The following is a 7,378-nucleotide window of genomic DNA, read 5'->3' as shown; positions in this document are numbered from 1 at the left end:
TATATATTTGGGTTTGGAATATGATGGGGAGTTCAATTTTAGGATTAAATTTGAAAAAATCAGTCCAAATTGAGTTCAATTTTAGTTTTTAATCAAACCGGGCCCGTCGGGTCGATCGGGTCAACCCGACCCGACCGGACTCGACGACCCGTCTTCTTCACCCAACTCACCAGAACGCGATAAAACCCAGTTCATGCCCGAGACTTTGCCAATCCTTTCCGGCCAATTTGGCACTTGACAATCGACTGGGCCAGCCGGAAAATCTCCAGCTGGCACCAATGAACCGATTTAACCGATCGGAAATCGGTTCTAACCGAATTTGGGCGGGATTTTTAATCAACAAAAAAGGAAAAAAACTGAACATGGCAGGAAAGGAGGTGTTCGTGGAAATGCCAGAGAGAGAGAGGGGAGAGAAAGAGACGAAACCAAAGAGGAAAAATTAGAGAGAGAGGGTCTGAGGTTCCCACCCGAGCGTCCGGCGCCGCCCTAGACGGCGGAGCACCGACGAATCGGGGTTTGGCTAAAACTTCCCCTCCATTGTTCCAGTCGATTTGGCTGGTCCTGAAGGTCTGAAACCGAGACTTTTCCGGTCAATCTAGAGTTCTTCCGGCGAGACCAAGACCACCAGGTGGAAGTTCAAGTGTCAAGGAACAACCCAATAGGCGCAGATCAGTTCGACAATTTCTCCTAATCATCGAACGAAGAAGGTAAATATTGCTCATGATAATTTTTTTTCAAAATTCCAGAAAACTTTTTTCACCTTAAAATGCATGTTCATGCAATTTTCTTGGAGATTTTGATTTTCTGGAGTTTTATAATACGTTTCTGAGCATATTTCTATTGTTTGCTTGCATTTTGTGTCATTAAATCAACAAAACCAAATCAGTCATCCTTGGTTGAATCTCGCCGGAGCATTTTCCACCCGCCAGAGCATTACCAATGGTCTATGGTTGATTAAGTTAGTGTCTCTGATTCCTTGTGAATGTTTTGAATGATGAATGAACGCTAGAAATGGCTAGGGCGTTCTGTGTGATGATCTGAAAGCCAGGAATGCTAGTTTAGATCAGTGTTAGGTTCGGTTTTTCTAATCGGTTTTTCGCCGGCTGGCGAACGTCCGCCGGTGTTCCGAGTAGGCTAGATTGAGAATAGAACACATAGACATAACAATGGTGCAATCGTAATGGCAAAACATTCACCGGAAGATCGCCGGAGACGATCACAAACCGTGGGTCTCGAGAATGTACAACACCGAACCATGCCCATTAGGTGTTTGTGAAAATGCCCCAATGAAGAAATCATTAAACGAGGCGTTGTGCCCGCCGGAGGAGATAACCGGCGACCGGCACCGGTGACGCCCGGTTCGGTCAAGCCAAACTGGGTTGAACCCGGCTGGTCCGGTTCATTTTTCCCGGCGGGAAATTTTGAAAAAATAAATAAATAATAAAAAAAATCCTTAAAAAACTAAAAATTTAAAAAATTTAAAAAAATTTAAAAATAAAAATTTCACAGAAAATTTTTTAAAAAAATCAGAAAAATATCTAAAAATTTTGGAAATTCGAAAAATTCTAGAAAAAATAGGAATTTCACAGAAAAATAAAAAAAATTAGAAAATTCATAAAAATTCATAAAATACAAATAAAAAATGTGAAAATTTGAAAAAATTGAAAAATTGAAAAATTCATAAAAATTTTCAGAAAATCATAAAAATCAATTGATTCTCGGTTAATAAAATTTTCGAAAAAAAAATTCAAAAATTTTAAAAATTCACAGAATAGTCCAAAAACACCGTGGCCAACTATAAAAGGTGTTATTTTAATTTTTGAAAGTGCCTAAGTGGCATTTTTTGAGAATTTCAAATTCATGGGTTTTAACCCCTAAAAAACCCTAAAACCATAAAAAAAATGTAAATCATGAAATGAATAAACTTCTGAAGCTTCATTAGGGTTTGGATGTTTTGATTGATTTTCATTTTTAGAGACCATTTAGGATTGATTGATCTGATTGATATTGATTGTACATTTAATACTTGATTGTTTCTTCCTGCGATTAGAATGGATAGAATTAGTGGGTAAGCCTCGAAAATTCGCATGACACATTAGACATCATATCGTTCTTAGGTACCGAAAAGGCGTTAGGGATCTCGATTCGGGATCAATAACGTAGCCAAGTCCCCGTACTCAAAATCTCTGGTTCATAGAATCGTGATATTTCTCCCCTACCTCGATTAGGTTTCTAGTCTACCTACCAATAATGACTAGTGGCGACTCCAAAATCATAAACCTAGATTAAATAGGAAATTACACTCCACTGTCACGTGAGGTATGGTCTGGGAGAGACCCTTACACGGAAATACCTCCTTAGCGCGCAAATCCCGAAAGCCCCCCGAAAAAAAAGCGCGGCGCGACATCTGGAAACTTGGGTAGAAATGATGATGAAAGGTACGAAAGTTGTGATTGGAAAGGAATGAAAAGTAATGCACCAGCCAACATTGAAGTATTCAAAATGGTCCAAATAAGGTACCTTCTTCCCAAGATATCATCAACAAGGATGCATGGGTTGTTCCCCTATACAAAGCTGCTAAGATCAACGGACCTAAAGCGAGTGTCTTACCCGTAGAGAGATTGGCTGCAAGCAGTAAGAAATCTCTGGAGACTTTGAGAGAAGGAGCAAAGAAGACATATTTCAACAACCAAAAAGGGAGAAAGAGAGTGTGCTCATCGGGGTTATTGGACCAGTATTAAGGAAATATGTCTCTGTCGCGCCGCGCTTTTGGGGGGCTTTCGGGATTTGCGCGCTAAGGAGGTATTTCCGTGTAAGGGTCTCTCCCAGACCATACCTCACGTGACAGTGAAAGGTGGTTTCTTATTTAGTCTAGGTTTGTGATTTTGGAGTCGCCACTAGTCATTATTGGTAGGTAGACTAGAAACCTAATCGAGGTACGGAAGAAATACCACGATTCTACGAACCAGAGATTCTGAGTACGGGGACTTGATTACGTTATTGATCCCAAATCGAGATCTCTAACGCCCTTTCGGTACCTAAGAACGATACAATGTCTAACGTGTCATGCGAATTTCTGAGGCTTACCCACTAATTCTATCCATTCTAATCGCAGGAAAAATCATACAAGTATTAAACACACAATCGAAGTCAATCAAATTAATCAATTCTAAGTGGTCTCTAAAAATGAAAATCAATCAAAACACCCAAACCCTAATGAAGCTCTAGAAGCTTATTCATTTCATGATTTACATATTTTTTAGGGTTTTAGGGTTTTTTAGGGGTTATAACCCCTGAATTTGGAATTTTCTAAAAATGCCGCTTGGGCACCTCCAAAAATTCAAATCTCACTTTTTATAGTTGGCCACGGTGTTTTTGGACCATTCTGTGAATTTTTAAAATTTTTGAATTTTTTTTGATTTTTTTTCAGAAATTTATTAACCGAGAATTATTTTTTTATGATTTTCTGAAAATTTTTATGAATTTTCCAATTTTTCAATTTTTTTATTGATTTTCCAAATTTTTCACATTTTTTATTTGTATTTTCTGAATTTTCTGAATTTTTATGAATTTTCTGAAAATTTTAGAATTTTTATGAATTTTCTGAAAATTTTTGAATTTTTATGAATTTTCTAATTTTTTGTGAATTTTCTGTTTTTCTGAATTTTCTTTCAATTTTTCAAAATTTTTTATATTTTTCTTATTTTTAATTTTTTTGTTTTTGTTTTGTTTTTATTTTTTATATTTTATATTTTTCTGATTTTTTGAAATTTCCTGCCGAGAGACGAACCAGACCGGCCCGGTTCGACCCCGTTCGGCTTGACCGAACCGGGTCTCACTGGCGCCGGTCGCCGATCACCTCCTCCGGTGAGCCCAACGCCGAAACGGCGTCGTTTTGGGCGTTTTTCATTGAGGCATTTTCACAAACACCTGATGAGCATGGTTTGATGTTAAACGTTCTCGAGACCACCGGTTTGTGATCATCGCCGATGGCCTTCCGGCGACTATTTCACCATTCCGATTACACCATTGTGATGTCTATGTGTTCTATTTTCAATCTAGTTGGAACACTGGCGGACGTTCGTCGGCCGGCGAAATTTAAGTCTGAAAAAGCTTAATCCATTTTTAACTAAACTTTGCATTTTCAGAACTTAAACTATCACCATACTCGCCCTAGCCGTCTAACTCGATTTCAATCTAGTACAAAAAACATCAAACAAGATCAAGAAAGCTAACTTGAGTATCTTAATGCCACGGGGAGTGCTCCGGCGAAGTTTCCCGAGCTCCGGCGAAGGTTTTTAATGGCGGATTGACACGGTTTTGTTGGTTTACCAGCACAAAATACAATCAAACAATAGAAAACATGATTAGAAACTAGTTCTCAACATCAAAATACCGAGATTCATCGACGAAATCACACAAACATTCATATTGGGATTAAAACCAAATTCTGGAAAATCTTGAAAAAAATTATTATGAACCGACTTTACCTTCTTCGTTCGATGATTAAAAGAAATTGTCGAAGTGATCCGCGCCTATAGTGTTGTTCCTTGACACTTGTACTTCCACCTGATGGTCTTGGCTTCGCCGGAAAAGGTCTGGATTGGCCGAAAAAGGCTCGGTTTCAGGCCTTCAGGACCAGCCGAGTCAACTGGAACAACTAGGGGAGAGTCATGACCAAATCATGATTCACCGGTGCTCCGCCGTCTACGGCGGCATCAAACACTCGTGAGGGGACTCTCGACCCTCTCTCTCTAGATTCTTCTCGTTGGTTTCGCTTATTTCTCTCTCCTCTCTCTCTGGCATTTCGTCGAGCATGTTCTTCTTGCAATGTTCCATTTTTTTTTCTTTTTGTTCATCGATTTTTCCCGCCCAAAGTTTGTTGGAACCGATGTCCGATCGGTTCGATCGGTTACCTAGTGCCAGCTGGAGAATATCCAGCTGGCCAACTCGATTAAAACATGCTAATTTGATCAGAGAAGGTCGGTCAAGTTGTGGGCACAAGTTGATTTTCCTGGGTTTATTGTGCATTCTGGGCAAACCGGGTGAAGAAGACGGATCTTCGGGTCGGGTCGAGTTGACCCGGTCAACCCGGTAGGCCCGATTTTAACCAAAAGTTCAAATTAACCTCAATTTTGACCAAACTTTCGGAATTAAATCCCAAAATTGAATTCCTCATCATATTCCGAACCCAAGTATGTGATTTTCCCCAATTTTTGTTATAATTGTGTCCAAGATTTTCACATTTTTGTATCCGGGCTAATGACCTGATTAGGTGAAATTGATGCCAAAATTGAATTACCCACACCTGATTAACCTTAGAAATGATAATCTCATGGTTCGACAATTTCATATTGGGCACAATTCCCAATTTGGGTTCAAAATTCTTTTTTTTTCAATTAAATTTTGGGGATTTTTTATTTTTATGTCAAATTGTGCAATTGGACTAACCATAATGCAATTCAAGGTCCCAGAATCATTTGTTGTGAAGACACTATGACTTAAAAATGACTAGAAAAAATTTAATTGCATTTTTTGTTCAATTCGGGTTTAATTTTGCCCAATTTTGGGAAAAACATTTACCCGATTGAGATTTTTCAAAATTGATGATGTATTCATGAAATTGGATTTAAAATAAGACTAATGACTATTTTTATGGAATTTTCTGATTCCATTTGCTATTTTTCTTGTTTTTCTCACTTATTTTTATTAAAAGAAATTAAGGAAAAATGCAGAAAAATGCTAAAAAATTATTTTTTGGTTTAGAAATAGGTTTCTAAGCTTGGCCAAGTTCCTAGTCCTAATTTTGAGATTTTTGAAAATATGAAAAAAAAAATGAGCTAAAAATCAAGTGTCAATAGTCTCAAGAAATCTACCGTAAGCAAGGTTTTCTTCAAGAATAATAGGCACTGATGGTGAGGCCATATCTTCCATAGGGATCCCAATCGAGGGAAGATTAGTAATATCATATATGTCTAACAGAGTAACAAGCATTGGGCTCTAGGGGAAAAAGAAGCAGTTAGTCGAGGGGGACCAAAAACTAATAGCAGCACCCAAAAGCCCTAAGTTCAAGTCATACGACAACATGCTGACCTCTAAAGCTACGTCAATGCCGGCTCTCATCCAAGCAAGTCGGGTAGGTATGTCATCCTTCAGTCTCGCATACCAGCGGTAAATACCCGTCTCAAAAAAAGGAAACCTTCGCAATCGCAGAGTTTCTGGAAACCAAATATCTGCGACTGAGGATTTTTTAATAGGAAGCAGTTCTCTTGCTCTCCTTGGAAAGCATGAATGGAGAGAAACTGGGATTTGCTGATGATTGCGAAAACAGGGACCCAGAATAAGTTGATCTGAGGATTCGTCGACCAAATGCAATAGGGGAAGATGTCAGTTTGGGGACTCCTCGTCATCTTGCAGACGATTAACTCTTTTAATATACGACTCGGGAGAATATTGGGTATCCATGAATGCAAACTGAGTAAGAGAAATTTGGGAGAAGACAAAGAAATGTGGGATTGAGGAAGACGAAGAAAACCTAGAGTCGAAGGAGAAAAAGAAAGGCTAAAGTTTAATTTTTATTGTCAAGATACGACGGTCCGAATGATCTGCCATCGTGAAGATTTGCCAAGCCATAAATGATCGAGATGACGAGTCAGAATAAAGTGAAATGTTGTAGAAAGGTTTTTTTTTTTTTCAGGAAGCTTAAGCGAACGTAAATTACGAGGCGTCGAGATCAAGATCACCCGAGCTGGATATATTTCTTTAAAAGAATTAATTCTTTTAAATGGGGGCATATGTTGACCCCTATAATTAATTAGGTTGTCGACAACTGAAATAAGTAAATAAAATAATAAAAGACGTCAAAGGATGACGTAGCCCATATGAGACAGCTCACGTAAGCAAAACAACTGAAGTAATCCCATTTCAACGTGCGTGTTATTTCTCCTATCAAAACACGTTGGTTGGGGGAAAATTACTAAAACAATCCTAAACCTATTGCAATTGTGCCAATTCAGTCCCAAACTTTTTTTGTGCCAATTCACTCCTAAACCTTTTGCATTTGTGCCAATTCAGTCCATCCGACCAATTTTGGTTGGTCGGCGCTAATGTGGACATGAGCCGGCCGGCCAACGCTGACGTGACAAATTTTTAAATATTATTTTTAATTTTTTTCGAATTTTTATTTTACTTTTTTCCTTTCTCTTTTTTTTTTCCTTCTTCCCCCTGGCTGGTCGCTGGCCACTGGGAAGGCTCGCCCTTGCCAGCACTGGCAAGGGCGGAGCTTGCCATGGCTAGGCGAGCTCGACCTCACCCACAGCCATGGCAAGGCTTGACTTCGTCAGATTTGGGGGAGGTCGAGCTCACCCAGCCATGGCAA

Source organism: Syzygium oleosum, unplaced genomic scaffold (assembly GCF_021117445.2).
Source record: "Syzygium oleosum isolate NSW1041296 unplaced genomic scaffold, Sole_v2.1 Sole_v2.05, whole genome shotgun sequence".
NCBI lineage: Eukaryota > Viridiplantae > Streptophyta > Magnoliopsida > Myrtales > Myrtaceae > Syzygium > Syzygium oleosum.
The sequence above is the reverse complement of the archived record's forward strand: the minus strand, read 5'-3'. Positions refer to the sequence as shown.